This window comes from Apium graveolens, chromosome 4, assembly GCF_009905375.1.
Source record: "Apium graveolens cultivar Ventura chromosome 4, ASM990537v1, whole genome shotgun sequence".
NCBI lineage: Eukaryota > Viridiplantae > Streptophyta > Magnoliopsida > Apiales > Apiaceae > Apium > Apium graveolens.
Genome location: NC_133650.1, coordinates 52173667 through 52190144, shown reverse-complemented (window position 1 = coordinate 52190144; position 16478 = coordinate 52173667). Strand labels below are relative to the sequence as shown.

General features: G+C 38.5%; 1 non-coding gene across 1 annotated transcript; it reads right to left on the bottom strand.

The window, feature by feature from the left end:
• Positions 1 to 4254: 4254 nt before the first annotated feature.
• Positions 4255 to 4361, bottom strand: LOC141722222 (small nucleolar RNA R71). The gene has a single exon (XR_012575243.1). It is a non-coding gene; the product is annotated as a small nucleolar RNA R71 (small nucleolar RNA).
• Positions 4362 to 16478: the final 12117 nt, after the last annotated feature.

Here is a 16478-nt window from a genome sequence, read left to right as displayed (position 1 = left end):
AAAGAAGACCTTCAAACCAGGTAAGTTCGTTAAGAAAAAATTTAATAATAAATTTTCGAACGAAAAAACAAAATTTTTCCCAAAAGGCAAGAAAAATTGCAAGTGTTGGATTTGCAATGAAGAAGGACATTATGCAAATGAATGCCCTAACAGGAAAAAGCATGACGAAAAAGTTTGAATGCTTGAATTGGTCTATTCTTTAGGATTCTTTCCCATTGAGGAACTTTATGACAATATACAAGAAGTGTAAATCTTAGAGGAAGAACTAGATCTCAGACTAGAAGATTGCGATACTAATGAATCCTCTTCATGAGAATCAGACTGAAGTAGAAGAAGAATTTGTGATGCCAAACATCACTAACCCAAATTATATTTATATCTCAGGTAAAATAAAAAAATTTAGGATATAAAAAGATAAAATTACATTGTTATGTTGATACAGGTGCAAGCATATGCATAGCAAGTAAATACGTTATCCCAGAAGAGCATTGGGTTAATGCAGAACGACCTATACACGTATCAATAGCAAATGGAGATCATATTACCATTAACAAGGTATGTAAAAATCTTGATATATCAATTACAAGAGAAATCTTTCATATTCCTATAATTTACCAGCAATAATCAGGTATTGATCTTATATTAGGCAATAATTTTTGTCAATTATATGGACCTTTTACTCACTTCATAAAAATGATTTTACTAACCTTGTAAGGAGAAGAAGTATATATCAAAAAGATAACTACCACCCGAATGGTTGGAGTTAAAGGATTTCTTGAATCTATGAAAATGAATTCTAAGAAACCTAAAACTGACGCTATTAATATCAGCCCTAATAAAATTCAACCTTTTGAAAGGGGGAAAATAGCATAAAAAAGTTTAGAGAATTGAATTTTATTTGTTATGATTTAATTCTTAACATTGATAAAAAAATCTATAATTGAGAAATTATTAGATTCTGTTTGTTCAGAAAATCCTTGGATCCCAAAAAGACCAAACATTGGATGAAGGCAAGTATCAAGCTCAAAGATCCCAAGACGGTAAAAAAGGTAAAGCCGATGAAATACACTACTGAAGATCGAGAAGAATTTGGTAAACAAATTAAAGAATTACTGGAGATGAAAATCATCAAACCCAGTAAATCACCACACATGTTTTCAGCATTTTTAGTTGAAAATGAAGCTGAAAGGAAAAGAGGTAAGAAAAGAATGGTAGTCAACTACAAGGCAATCAATGAAGCCACAATAGGAGACATCCATAATCTACCAAATAAGGATGAATTGCTCACCCTTATTAGAGGTAAGAAAATGTTTAGTTCATTATACTGTAAATCTGGATTTTGGCAGGTTTTGCTGGATGAAGAATCAAAGCTATTGACAGCATTTACATGTCCCCAAGGACATTATCAATGGATAGTTGTACCGTTTGGATTCAAACAAGCACCATCCATATTCAAAGACATATGCAAAACGTATTTAGGACTTTTAAAAAATTTCTTTGTGTTTATGTTGATGATATTCTTATCTTTACTGATAATGAACAGGATCATCTCAGGCATTTAGCAACAGTATTAAAGAAGTGTCAATTACTTGGTATCATTCTGTCAAAGAAAAAGGCTCAGATCTTCAAAGTAAAGATTAATTTCTTAGGACTAGAAATTTATCAAGGAACTCATTGTCCTCAAACACATATCCTTGAACATATTCATAAATTCCCGGATAAAATTGAAGGCAAAAAGTAGTTATAGAGGTTTTGAGGTATATTAACCTTTGCTTCTAATTATATTCCCAAACTTGCTTCTATTTGTGTTCCTTTACAGGAAAAACTCAAGAAAGATGTAGCGTGGGAATGGAAAGATTGAGACACTAGTTATATCAGCAAGGTGAAAAAGAATCTAAAGAGTTTTCCAAAACTCTATCATCCAGAACCAGATGATAAGCTTATCATTGAGACTGATGCATCAGGTGAATACTGGGGAGAAGTGCTCAAAGCTATTAATTCTGATATAATATTAATATGTAGATATGTTTTAGGAAGCTTTAAAGATGCCGAAAAGAACTATCATTCAAATGAAAAAGAGTATCTGGTAGTCATTAGAGTAATTAATAAATTTTCTATTTATCTAATGATAAGTGGCATTTTATACCACTTAGAACATCTTAAAATGGCTTAAATTGGTGTCTTGAAATCAAGTATTTTGTGTATTTGATGCGTTTTTCTAGTGTTTATGCATTTCAGGGTATTAGTTGCATTTCGGAGGAGAAATCATCAAGAATAAGCCTTGGCATGTGTTCACCATTGCGAGAGGAAAAGAACGGGCAGATTACGGCGAAGAAACGGAGCAAACCTGGAAATTTTCCAGTAGGGTCCTGCGCGCCCGCGCAGCAATGCTGAGCGGCCGCGCAGCAGCCTTGCGCGCCCACGCAGAAATGCTGAGCGGCCGCGCAGGGTCGGGGAAAAAAATATATTGTTTTAGACTTCTACTTCTGTTTGGCTTCCAACTTCTATATAATCTGAGTTTTATGGGACTATTATATAAGTAGATTTGAGACGTTTTTCACAGAGTATTAAGAGGAGATTATGTTTTAGATTGTGTTTTGCAAGAAGCGAAGGAGATAAGGAAGAAGACCGATTTAGCACACAGCAACGAAGAGGAAGCATATATTCTTGTGATTCTTGTTTCGTTGTAACGTTGGATGCTAGTTTTCTTGCTTTGACTTATTTACTCTTGTGACGTACTCTGTTTTAATATAATTAGTTTAGTTGTTATTTTCTTGTGTTCATTTATCATGATTTCATATGAACCCATGATGGCGATAAGTTCTATTATGGGCTAATCGTGATCATGGGGTTGCAACGGATTTATTATGGAATTCTTTAGTTAATTGTTTAATACTTTAGTATGTGATGATTGCATGATATCTAGTATTGGTTGTGCGTATTCGTCTTATGTGCGTCGCGAACATATAAGATATGGTGTTAATCTCTTGTGAAGCGACGGTGGATCTTGAGATTTAGAACTTGCCATGCTAGCATAGGTTCATGTACATTGTGCATGATTAGTGGGTAACTCTAACAGTTTTATTTGCCCTATGTAATCAAAAAGAATAACTTGTGCTTAAATCGTTGTGTTGTCAATTTCTGTAGACATATAGGAACTCAACATAATTGATGACTATTCAACTTCTATCTTAATTGTGGATGTTTGGTAGAATGGTATTAGTACAATGAAAGTTGGCTTTTATCAGTTCGTGTTATTCGATTAATATCATCACTGTCACATGCTAAAGGTAATAACTATGGCTATAGAAGGAAGTAATAATGAAGTTGTGATCTCATGAGTGTTTTATTATTGATAAATTGAAGTGTTAGTTAAGTGGTTAATTAAGTAGTTAATTATAGTTAATATTTAATCAACAATTTTAAGTGTTATTATCTTAACATTGAGAAGTAATCATACATTGGTGAGTCAGTTAAATTAGACAATAAATTAGTCTGAGTCTCTGAGGGAACGAACTAGAAAGTATTTTATATTACTTGCGAACGCGTATACTTGCGTGAATATTAGTGCATGATTTCGCCCTAACAAGTTTTTGGCGCCGCTGCCGGGGACTCGGCGTATTTGTTTAGTTTATGTACTTACCATCATTGGTCATTAAGACTCAGTGATTAGGACGTAGTAGTTAATTACTCTTTTCGGTTGTGTTTCAGGTACTTTAGCAAACGTTTATGCAAACTCGTTCTCGTGCTCGCAAGAGGACCTTAGATACAGCTGAGGAGAAAGACTTAGTTCTTGATACACCGGAGAAGTTAGATTTTAAGGATTCGGATTCAGGAACTGAGCAGAAAGAACCAGTAAACATGGGAGATCGTATTGTTCAAGCTGATCCAGCTCTTATGGATTTTTCTCGGCCTAAAATTGATGACATTCAGTCAAGCATCCTTCATCCGGCTATTCAATCTAACACCTTTGAAATCAAGCCGGGCACTATTCAGATGGTGCAGAATTCTGTTTCTTTTGGAGGAGCGGCAACTGAAGACCCCAACATGCACATAAGGAATTTTATCGAGATCTGCAGCACTTTTAAGTATAATGGCGTGACTGATGAGGCTATCAAGTTGAGGCTTTTCCCATTCTCACTGAGGGATAAGGCTAAAGACTGGTTACATTCTGAACCAGCTGGGTCAATCACTACGTGGCAAGATCTTACGCAAAAGTTTCTGGTGAAGTTTTATCCAATGGCAAAGACTGCTGCTATGAGGAGTGCTCTTACTCAATTTGCGCAGCAACCTACAGAATCTATGTGCGAGGCTTGGGAACGCTACAAGGAAATGTTGAGAAAATGTCCACATCATGGAATGCCGGATTGGATGGTAATCACTGGTTTTTATAATGGTTTGGGGGCCCAATCTCGGCCCATGCTCGATGCAGCAGCTGGAGGCGCCTTATGGGCTAAAAGCTATACTGAGGCGTACAATCTTATTGAGACGATGGCTGTAAATGAGCATCAAAACCCAACTCAGAGGATGACATCAGGCAAGGTAGCAGGTATTCTGGAAGTTGATGCAGCCACCGCTATTGCAGCCCAGCTCCAAGCGCTATCAATGAAGGTTGATTCTTTGGCTACATATGGAGTTAATCAAATAGCTATGGTTTGTGAGCTTTGTGCAGGTTCTCATGTTACGGATCAGTGTTCTCTTGTCAACGAATCTGTTCAGTATGTGAATAATTATCAGCGACAACAGCAGCCTGTGCCAGCGACCTATCATCCTAACAACAGAAATCATCCAAATTTTAGCTGGGGAAATAATCAGAATGCTATTCAGCCACCATATCAGCAAGGAGTGAGTAAACAGTTTAACCCACCTGGATTCCAGCAACCACAGCAGTATGCTACAAGGCAATCATATCCTCAACAGGGAAGTGCAGATGCACCTACTAGTGCTGATTTTGAGGAACTTAAGCTGTTGTGCAAGAGTCAGGCGGTTTCTATCAAGACCTTGGAAAATCAAATCGGTCAATTAGCCAATGCAGTGCTCAATCGTCAACCTGGCACTCTTCCCAGTGACACGGAAGTACCAGGCAGGAAGGAAGCTAAAGAGCAAGTCAAGGCTATTACCTTAAGGTCTGGAAAAGTAGCTGATGCTGAAAAGGCAAAAGAAGTCGAAGCTGAAGTTAGAGATGAAGAATCTAAGCAAAGGGAGAAAGCGGCGGAACCAAGGAAGACTACTGTTGAACACACTCTGCCTGAGGCTAATACAGGGGAGAAACAGCTATATCCTCCACCACCTTTTCCTAAGAGATTGCAGCAACAAAAGCTGGATAGACAGTTCGGGAAGTTTCTGGAGGTGTTCAAGAAACTTCACATCAATATACCTTTCGCTGAGGCTCTGGAACAAATGCCTAGTTATGCGAAGTTTATGAAGACTATTCTTTCAAGGAAGGTGAAACTGGATGACCTTGAAACTGTTGCTCTCACGGAAGAATGCAGCGCGGTTCTGCAACAAAAGTTACCACCAAAACTGAAAGATCCAGTAAGCTTCACCATTCCTTGCACCATTGGCAATCTAACTTTTGACAAGTGCCTTTGTGATTTGGGAGCAAGCATTAATCTGATGCCGTTGTCGATCTTTAAAAAGCTGGACCTGCCTGATCCAAAACCCACATACATGTCGCTACAATTGGCGGACCGTTCCATTACTTACCCAAGGGGCATAGTTAAGGATGTGCTCGTCAAGGTGGATAAGCTCTTCTTTCCTGCTGATTTTGTTATTCTGGATTTTGAGGAAGATAAAAAGATTCCCATAATCTTGGGGAGGCCTTTCTTGGCGACTGGCCGTACCTTGATAGATGTGCAAAAAGGGGAACTTACTATGCGGGTTCAAGATCAGGATGTGACCTTCAACGTATTCAAGGCAATGAAATTCCCTACAGAAGATGAGGAGTGCTTAAAAGTGGATGTGATTGATTCTGCGGTTACTTCGGAACTCGATCACATGCTAATGTCTAATGCATTGGAAAAGGCCTTAGTGGGGGAATTTGACAGTGATGATGAAGATAGCAACGAGCAATTACAATATCTGAACGCTTCTCCCTGGAAGCGAAAGCTAGATATACCATTTGAATCTCTTGGTACTTCTGACCTCAAGAACGCTGAAGGGAAACTCAAACCATCAATAGAGGAAGCACCTACCTTGGAGCTCAAACCATTACCTGAACACTTGAGGTATGCCTTTTTAGGTGATTCATCTACGTTACCTGTTATTATTTCAGCTGACCTTTCAGGTAGTGAGGAAGACAAGCTCTTAAGGATTTTGAGAGAATTCAAATCGGCTATAGGATGGACTATAGCAGACATCAAGGGGATAAGTCCTTCATATTGTATGCATAAAATTCTGTTAGAGGAAGGTAGTAAGCCAACTGTGGAACAGCAGCGAAGACTGAACCCAATCATGAAGGAGGTGGTGAAGAAAGAAATTCTGAAATGGCTAGATGCAGGCATCATTTATCATATTTCTGACAGCTCGTGGGTGAGCCCTGTACAATGTGTTCCTAAGAAGGGAGGTATCCCTGTGGTCGCAAATGAAAAGAATGAGCTCATCCCTACTCGAACAGTTACAGGATGGAGAGTATGCATGGATTATAGAAAATTGAACAAAGCCACAAGAAAGGATCACTTCCCTCTCCCATTCATTGATCAAATGCTTGACAGATTGGCGGGACATGAGTATTTTTGTCTTCTGGATGGGTATTCCGGGTATAATCAGATTTGTATTGCACCAGAGGATCAGGAAAAGACTACCTTCACTTGTCCATTTGGCACATTTGCTTTTCGAAGAGTTTCGTTTGGGTTATATGGCACCCCGGCCACCTTTCAGAGATGTATGATGGCTATATTCTCTGACATGATTGGAAATAACGTCGAAGTGTTCATGGATGACTTCTCCGTCTTTGGACACTCATATGATGAATGCTTGAATAATCTGCGCGCCGTACTCAAAAAATGCGTGGAAACTAATTTGGTGCTTAATTGGGAGAAATGTCATTTTATGGTGCGTGAAGGCATTATCCTTGGGCATAAGGTCTCTAGCAAAGGTCTGGAGGTGGACAAGGCCAAGGTGGGAGTCATTGAAAATCTTCCCCCACCTAATTCAGTGAAAGGAATCCGTAGTTTTCTCGGTCATGCGGGTTTTTATCGGTGATTCATCAAGGACTTTTCAAAGATATCTAAGCCGTTGTGCAATTTACTTGAGAAAGATGTGCCTTTCAAATTTGATGATGAATGTTTGGCAGCATTCGAGACTCTCAAGGAGAGTTTGATCACGGCACCAGTTATTACAGCACCAGATTGGACAGAACCGTTTGAGATGATGTGTGATGCGAGTGACTATACGGTAGGTGCAGTTCTGGGATAGCGCAAGAAAAATCTCTTCCATGTCGTCTACTATGCGAGTAAGACTTTAAATATGGCCCAATTGAACTACACTACTACTGAGAAGGAGCTTTTGGCTATAGTCTTTGGCTTTGAGAAATTTCGATCTTATCTGCTTGGTACGAAAGTGACAGTATTCACTGATCATGCAGCTATTCGCTATCTGGTTTCTAAGAAGGATTCAAAGCCGAGACTCATTCGTTGGGTGCTTTTACTTCAGGAATTTGAGTTAGAGATCAAAGATAGAAAAGGTACCGAGAATCAAGTAGCTGACCATCTCTCTAGGTTGGAGAATCCCGATTCTACTTCACAAGATAGGACGTTAATCAATGAATCTTTTCCGGATGAGCAGTTGTTTGCAATTCAGGAGGAAGAACCATGGTTTGCAGATATTGTAAACTATCTTGTCAGTAATATAATGCCTCCTAATTTGACATCTGCGCAAAAGAAGAAGTTTCTGTATGAGGTGAAGTGGTATATGTGGGATGAACCATATTTGTTTAGACAGGGAGCTGACAAGATCATCAGGAGATGTATCCCGTTCTGTGAGACGGAGGGGATATTACGAGACTGCCATTCCACGGTTTATGGTGGACACTATGGAGGTGAGAAGACGGCAGCTCGTATTCTGCAAGCAGGTTTTTTCTGGCCCACCTTGTTCAAGGATGCTCATCAGTTTGTTTTAAGGTGTGATCGTTGCCAAAGAGTGGGAAATTTGTCAAGGAAGGATGAGATGCCATTAAATGTGATGCTTGAAGTCGAGGTCTTTGATGTATGGGGAATCGATTTCATGGGGCCTTTTATCTCGTCTTGCAATAATCAGTACATCTTGCTGGCAGTCGATTATGTCTCAAAATGGGTCGAAGTTAAAGCTTTACCGACAAATGATGCAAAGGCAGTGCTAAATTTTCTTCATAAGCAAATTTTCACAAGGTTTGGAACACCTCGGGTAATCATAAGTGATGAAGGATCGCATTTTTGCAACCGTAAGTTCACTTCTATGATGCAGCGTTATAATGTGAATCATCGAGTAGCTACTGCCTATCATCCGCAAACAAATGGTCAAGCGGAAGTGTCTAACAGAGAGATAAAGCGCATTCTAGAGAAGGTTGTTTGTCCGTCAAGGAAGGATTGGTCTTTAAAGCTCGATGAAGCTGTTTGGGCTTACAGAACAGCATACAAAACTCCAGTTGGGATGTCACCGTTTCAGTTGGTGTACGGTAAGGGATGTCATCTACCGGCGGAGCTTGAGCATAAGGCCTACTAGGCATTGAAGAAATTGAACCTGGATTTAGATGCAGCTGGTAAGAAAAGAATGTTTCAGCTTAATGAACTTGATGAATTTCGACTTCAAGCGTACGAGAATAACAAAATGTACAAGGAAAAGGTGAAGAGGTGGCACGATAGGAAGCTACATCCTAAGTTGTTTGTGCCAGGGCAACAAGTTCTGTTATTCAACTCTCGGCTTCGACTTTTTCCTGGGAAGTTGAAATCAAGGTGGTCTGGACCTTTTATTGTCAAAACTGTGTTTCCACATGGAGCGGTGGAAATTTTTGAGAATGATTCGGACCAAGCATTCAAGGTTAACGGTCAGCGGTTGAAGCACTACTATGGGGACATGGCAAACCGAGAGGTGGTTAGTGCCATTTTGTTGACTACGTGAGAAAGGTACGGAACATCAAGCTAATGACGAAAAAGAAGCGTTGCGTGGGAGGCAACACATGAATTGTTGTTACAGGAACCCTTAGAAGTTAATAACCTATCCAAAAACACAAAAAAATCAGAAAACAGGGGCTGAAAAAAAAAATTCCAGAGACCCTCTGCGCGCCCGCGCAGCTTGCTGAGCGGCCGCGCAGCTTGCTGCGCGCCCGCGCAGAAATGCTGAGCGGCCGCGCAGGGGTCGAGTTCCAGAAAAATTTTTACAGTTCAGAAAAAAAAAACAAAAACACAAAAACCCATTACAGCCCATAAACCCACGAATTCTTTTCCCATTAACCCATGATTTTATCCCTCAACCCCACTCCTAATCTAATTTAACCTACTCCACACCCTATATATACATACACCTATCCTACATATCTTCCACAACTTCCTACACTTAAACCCTCTCATAAACATCAAAAAATCAGTTCTTACACACTTTTATTCACAAATCAATGGCACCCAAGAGAGCACGCACTATTGACAGCAGCAGCACAGTTCCTACTGCTGATTCATCAAGGGGTACTGCTGCAAGGCCTCGGTTAACTGACAGAGCCGTGGAGGAGGAGTACACTAGGCTGTTGGGGAAGCCGATTCTGAAGGAGAGGGGGTTTTTACCATCAGGGAGGGATGGTGAGTTGTTGCCCATGATTGCAGAAAAGGGGTGGATAGCGTTTTGTGAGTCACCCGAAGCAATACCGATGAGTGTTGTTCGTGAGTTCTACGCGAACGCGAAGGCTGAAAAGAATGGATTTTCTGTAGTTCGTGGGCTGACGGTTGATTATCATCCTGCGGCGATTCGCCGAGTGATTGGACAGCGAGAGAGGAAGCCCGAGGAGGAGAACTGGAATGAAAAGACTGTTGAGGATTTTGACTTGGATTTGATTTGTGCGACTCTCTATCGACCGGGCACAGTTTGGAACCGCAGTCCAGCCAATAATGAGTATCGTCACTTTCCGGCAATCGCCATGAACAGGTATGCCCGTGCATGGAACGCATTTATATGTGCTAATATTTTGCCTTCTTCACATGCACACGAGGTCACAGTTGAGAGAGCACAGTTGTTGTGGGGAATTCTGAATGAGAAATACTATGTGGACCTTGGTGAGTTTATCTACCAAGGAATTCTGAAGTTTTTGAGGGGAGCAAAGCATATGAACATCCCTTATGCATCCACGGTTACAAAGCTATGCCATGCAGTAGGAGTGAACTGGCCGGCTCATGAGCAGTTGCAGTTGCCAGCAGCTCCTATAGATTCTGGCACTCTGAATGGGATGCAGGAGTGGACCGGTGGTGAGCCTGAGGAGCATGGGCTGGGTTATCGTCTTCCAGGAGGGCGTCCAGCACGAGGTGCTACTATGGCCAGGCCAGGGCGTGGTGAGGCTAGTTCTTCGAGAGCTCAGGAGGGTGCTGGGATGGGTAATGCCCAGTATAGGAGGCTTTCACGGCGGATGGATGCCATGTATGAGACGCAGAGCAGGTTTGCTCAGGAGCTCACCCTTGCGTTAGGGACTGCTTTTCGAGGCCTTGGAGCTGATATCCAGTGGCCAGTTTTTGGTGAGGACTCTGCATACCCGCCGCCTGATACTCCACCCACTGAGGGTGATGATGATGATGACTCCGAGTAGGTATACCCTGTGTTCCTTTCTACTACCTTCACTGGGGACAGTGAAGATTTTAAGTTTGGGGGTGGTAGTTAAGGAATATTTTGTGTGTGTCATATAGTTGCATATTCATGATAGTTAGTTCATATAGTTGCATAATTTTTGCCATATAGTTTTTTTTATATATAGCTTTATTTGTTTGTCATATCATATAGCTCATGCATATACCATGATCCCTTTTGCAATGATTTATCGACTGAATTGTGATATTGATGCGAGTGTAGTGATAGCATTAAAGTGATATTAAGTTGTGTAGGTTGATATGCATGCTAGAAGCACTTGTATTGTCACTAAGTCTTAGAGAATGCTGAAGGACTAGATTGTTGTTATGATCTGATTATTTTCGAGGATAATCTATTTATTATACTTAGAATTTGATAATAGGTTCTTAGTGGTAAAGGCATGTAAAAGAAAAAAAAATGGAGTAAAACTGGAATTTGTTGGTAGTTGTGGCTAGGCGTCAAATGGCTAGTAGCCGGCTCGCATGTTATGCGAGTAGTCTAGGGTTGAGCAAGATGGAGCGAAACGCACTTGCTCAGAGTTATAAAAAAAAAATTGCGTAATTGATCAAGAGTGGGCTCTTTGGTATTCGAGTTATTAAGTTCTTAGGGGACTTTGTGCCTAGTGACCTAAGGCTTTTAGAGTCTGGGATCCGCTAACCTAATGCTCGTTACATGGATACCATTGTATAAGTCTTTTGTGGACCTCACTCATTGCACGGTCAAATAAGCATTTGAGTTGTAAATAAAAAGCACAATTCCGTAGTAAGCTCCAAAGTTCTTGTAGTGTTGTATATCACTTTGTGCCTAGAATTTTTATTCTTTGTATAATCGTAGGATTGCCTTGAGGATAGTCTAGTCATAGTAATTGGTCTAGTTCCGAAGCATATCTGTTAAGCATTTGCACACACCACGTTTCTGGCGGTATGTCCGTTTGCATGAGTTTCTTGATCTTTAGTGTCTAACTGCATTCGTTGAGACGTGACAATTTGGTTGGTTAATTGTAGTAAGGGGGATCGTTGCATTTTCATATAGATTGCATTCATGCATATTTTTATTTGTTTTTGAGTCTGTAACGCTTGAGGACAAGCATCGATTTAAGTTTGGGGGTGTGATAAGTGGCATTTTATACCACTTAGAACGTCTTAAAATGGCTTAAATTGGTGTCTTGAAATCAAGTATTTTGTGTATTTGATGCGTTTTTCTAGTGTTTATGCATTTCAGGGTATTAGTTGCATTTCGGAGGAGGAATCATCAAGAATAAGCCTTGGCATGTGTTCACCATTGCGAGAGGAAAAGAACGGGCAGATTACGGCGAAGAAACGGAGCAAACCTGGAAATTTTCCAGTAGGGTCCTGCGCGCCCGCGCAGCAATGCTGAGCGGCCGCGCAGCAGCCTTGCGCGCCCGCGCAGAAATGCTGAGCGGCCGCGCAGGGTCGGGGAAAAAAATATATTGTTTTAGACTTCTACTTCTGTTTGGCTTCCAACTTCTATGTAATCTGAGTTTTATGGGACTATTATATAAGTAGATTTGAGACGTTTTTCACAGAGTATTAAGAGGAGATTATGTTTTAGATTGTGTTTTGCAAGAAGTGAAGGAGATAAGGAAGAAGACCGATTTAGCACACAGCAACGAAGAGGAAGCATATATTCTTGTGATTCTTGTTTCGTTGTAACGTTGGATGCTAGTTTTCTTGCTTTGACTTATTTACTCTTGTGACGTACTCTGTTTTAATATAATTAGTTTAGTTGTTATTTTCTTGTGTTCGTTTATCATGATTTCATATGAACCCATGATGGCGATAAGTTCTATTATGGGCTAATCGTGATCATGGGGTTGCAACAGATTTATTATGGAATTCTTTAGTTAATTGTTTAATACTTTAGTATGTGATGATTGCATGATATCTAGTATTGGTTGTGCGTATTCGTCTTATGTGCGTCGCGAACATATAAGATAGGGTGTTAATCTCTTGTGAAGCGACGGTGGATCTTGAGATTTAGAACTTGCCATGCTAGCATAGGTTCATGTACGTTGTGCATGATTAGTGGGTAACTCTAACAGTTTTATTTGCCCTATGTAATCAAAAGGAATAACTTGTGCTTAAATCATTGTGTTGTCAATTTCTGTAGACATATAGGAACTCAACATAATTGATGACTATTCAACTTCTATCTTAATTGTGGATGTTTGGTAGAATGGTATTAGTACAATGAAAGTTGGCTTTTATCAGTTTCGTGTTATTCGATTAATATCATCACTGTCACATGCTAAAGGTAATAACTATGGCTATAGAAGGAAGTAATAATGAAGTTGTGATCTCATGAGTGTTTTTTTATTGATAAATTGAAGTGTTAGTTAAGTGGTTAATTAAGTAGTTAATTATAGTTAATATTTAATCAACAATTTTAAGTGTTATTATCTTAACATTGAGAAGTAATCATACATTGGTGAGTGAGTTAAATTAGACAATAAATTAGTCTGAGTCTCTGAGGGAACGAACTAGAAAGTATTCTATATTACTTGCGAACGCGTATACTTGCGTGAATATTAGTGTGTGATTTCGCCCTAACATCTAACACCAGTTAGGTTGCTTGTTAGAGCAGATAATAAGAATTTTACATTTTTTCTTCGTATCAATTTACAGGGAGACAATAAGCAAGGAAGGTTAGTAAGATGGAAGCAATGGCTATCTCGTTATAGCTTTGATGTACATCATATCAAAGGAGTTAAAAACTGTTTAGCAGCTTTTTTAACAAGAAAATGCTAGAATGATCAGGTAAACACATTATTATGACGATGTGATGTTTTACACTATTTTTCAGGAATCCAAAGCCACTTTCCAGGCTATAAATACAGAGGAATTTAGGGTAAAGAAAGTACCAACCAATATTTATTCAAAACCTTTAATACAACAAAAGGTTATTTCAGAACCTTCTTCAGTAATGAACAATTCTGAAACTAGCCCAGAACAAACGGCTACCGATAAAGGCTCAACAAATCCGTTGACATCTGTGGATCTGGTAACAACCCAAACTGAGGTTTATACCTCACAACAAATGTTTACTTCATCACCATCTTCAGAAATGAACAAAGATAAGTCTATTCCTGAGCAAACAGCTCCAGGTAAAGAAGTAACAAATCCGTTAAAGGCTGTTGCTTTGCCAAAAAGCAAGACTGAGGTTCAAACCTCTATAACGTTAGAAAAAACCTCTAATTTAAATTTGAGGCCTAACGGGGGAATTCAAATCCCTACAAAGACTGAAGGTCATACTTCACATGTCCCGAACGGATACAAAGGCCCTAAAAACTATTATGTGGGGTTTAATGGTTCTAATTCAAGAATATACACTACATGGGAGATAGCTGAGAAAGCTGTAAAAGGATTCTCTGGCATCTAACATAAGAAGTACAAATCCTTTGTTGAAGCAAAAGTTGCAGCAAATATTTATACTACACAAGAATTCAAGCCACCTCTCCATTTGATTAGTTTTGTAGAACCATTACATTCAATTATGCGGGGGAATAACACACCAAAAAAAGTTCTAGAAAAACTATTTTGGGACACATGTAATATCCCATATTTTCAGATATTATTATTATTATTATTATTATATAGAATTGTCTATGTGATTTTTATGTGCATTTTAGGGAATTATATGATAATTGGAATTGATGTTTGGATGTTTATATGTGATAAATTCTGAGTATTTTAATTTTTATATGTCCAGAATAAAATATAGATAATTGTGATATTTTTCTGGTAATTTTTGGACTGTTATTTGGTTTTAATGATTTATGGATTTACTAATTATTTTCTGAGTATTTATAAAACTATTTTATGAAGTCGGGAATCGTCCAACTTCAACTGTTTTTGCATTTTTACAACCCGAAACTCTTCCGAAAACTCCTTCCTAACATAATCTGGTAATTCCAGACATTTTCCGTATTTTAACTTTTTCAATCCGGATTACGGTTTGAACCGTACTTGTCCCAGTGCAAAATTTTCGATACGATAATCATTTTGATAAAACATCAAAACCCGTACTATTGAAAGACGGGATATTATTACATTCTTTTCGTATAAAGTGTTTTATAAGAAGCCCGATTTTGATAATTATCCAAATCTGATACTAAATTGTATCGTTTTATAGTTACTTAGCGGCAGAGTAATGTATTTTCGGATCCGATATGATCCAATGGGATACTAGTTACTTTTTTAAATTGCATCTATATGAATCGATCCATAATTTGGGTGCGTGTTTTTTTGTGTCTTTATCAAGGTACTCATTTTATCTCGATGTATGTGCATTTGATTGTATTTTACGTGTTTTTGGAATTTTCTGTTAATTTAAGTATCATTTCAGTTTTTCAAAAATCGATGGATCGGGACCCCACCGGGACGTCAAAGTACACAAAATTCGTGTTTTTATTTTTATAAAATCAATCGTATTCCAAATACCCAGTATCTCTGCATTTTTGCATTAATCGCAAATTTTGGGAAATTTTGATATAAATTTTATATTTTACTATTTTTAAAATCATTCTCCTCAATTATTATTTTGGGGCCTATTTATTTTAATTTAGGGGATAAAAACACCCTTATTTGACTTTGGGGGTATTTATTTTCTGTTAATATAAATACCAGGTTTTAATTCTTTAATTTTCAGATTTTACAGAAAAATAATATAAAATTTATAAAAATCCAGAAATTAAATTATGGGTTAGGGTTTGTTCTTGGCTAATTGGATCGATTGAGCCATGTTTTTTAATCCGTTGATGACGATCTTGATGACAAATCAATCCTCGTGAAGAGGCCGATCTTTTAACACCAAGAACTCGAACTAAGGTTCGGTATTTTGAATTAACAACGTTCGTCATTTTTGTTTCGAATTGGGTGTTTATTTTCTGTTGATTGTCGATGGTTTCTGATGCTTGAATTAGGTTCCTGAGATTTTAGGGAGTCGTTTTGTATAATTGGTTGAATTTTTTTGTTGTTTAAATTGTAGATTGAGTTCGACTTATAAATCGATAGTTTCATATTTAAATTCTAAGATTCCTGGTAATTGGTTGTGGATTACAATGATTGTATAAGATTGTACTAATATTGAACGTTATTTTGATATAAGAATCGTGGTTTTTGGTTGAGTTTTGCGTATTTTGGATTGTTGGTCGGAGAGTCCGAGCTGGTCACCGGTTTTAATGTTGACGGTGGCCGGATTTTAGACTCCAGTGGTGTATCAGGCTGTGGTTGAGGTTAACGAAGCTGTTGTGTGGTTGTAGGATGGATGGGGATCGAAAACCATTCGGTTTCGTGTGATTTTGGTGTGCGTCGGGGCTGGTCGGAGTCCGACAGGACCTACCGGATTCTGGGTTCAACCCCAGTTTCCGGCGGGTTTTGATCAGACCCGGTTAGGGTTCTTGAGGACCCGGTTTCCCAACCCGTTTTCCTTATTAAAAACCCGGTTTCGATCTTCAATTCCCAAAGTTCAATTTCTAAATATGTTTCTGTCTTTTCTTTTTAAAATTTATTTCAAAAATTATTTTCTTATTTCCAAAAATCATTTATTTTATTTTTAAAAAATCATTTACTTATTATTTTGTATTCTAATAATTATTTTCTTAATTATTTTAAATTCCTAAAATTATTTTATTTTATTATTTTCAAAAATCCATATTT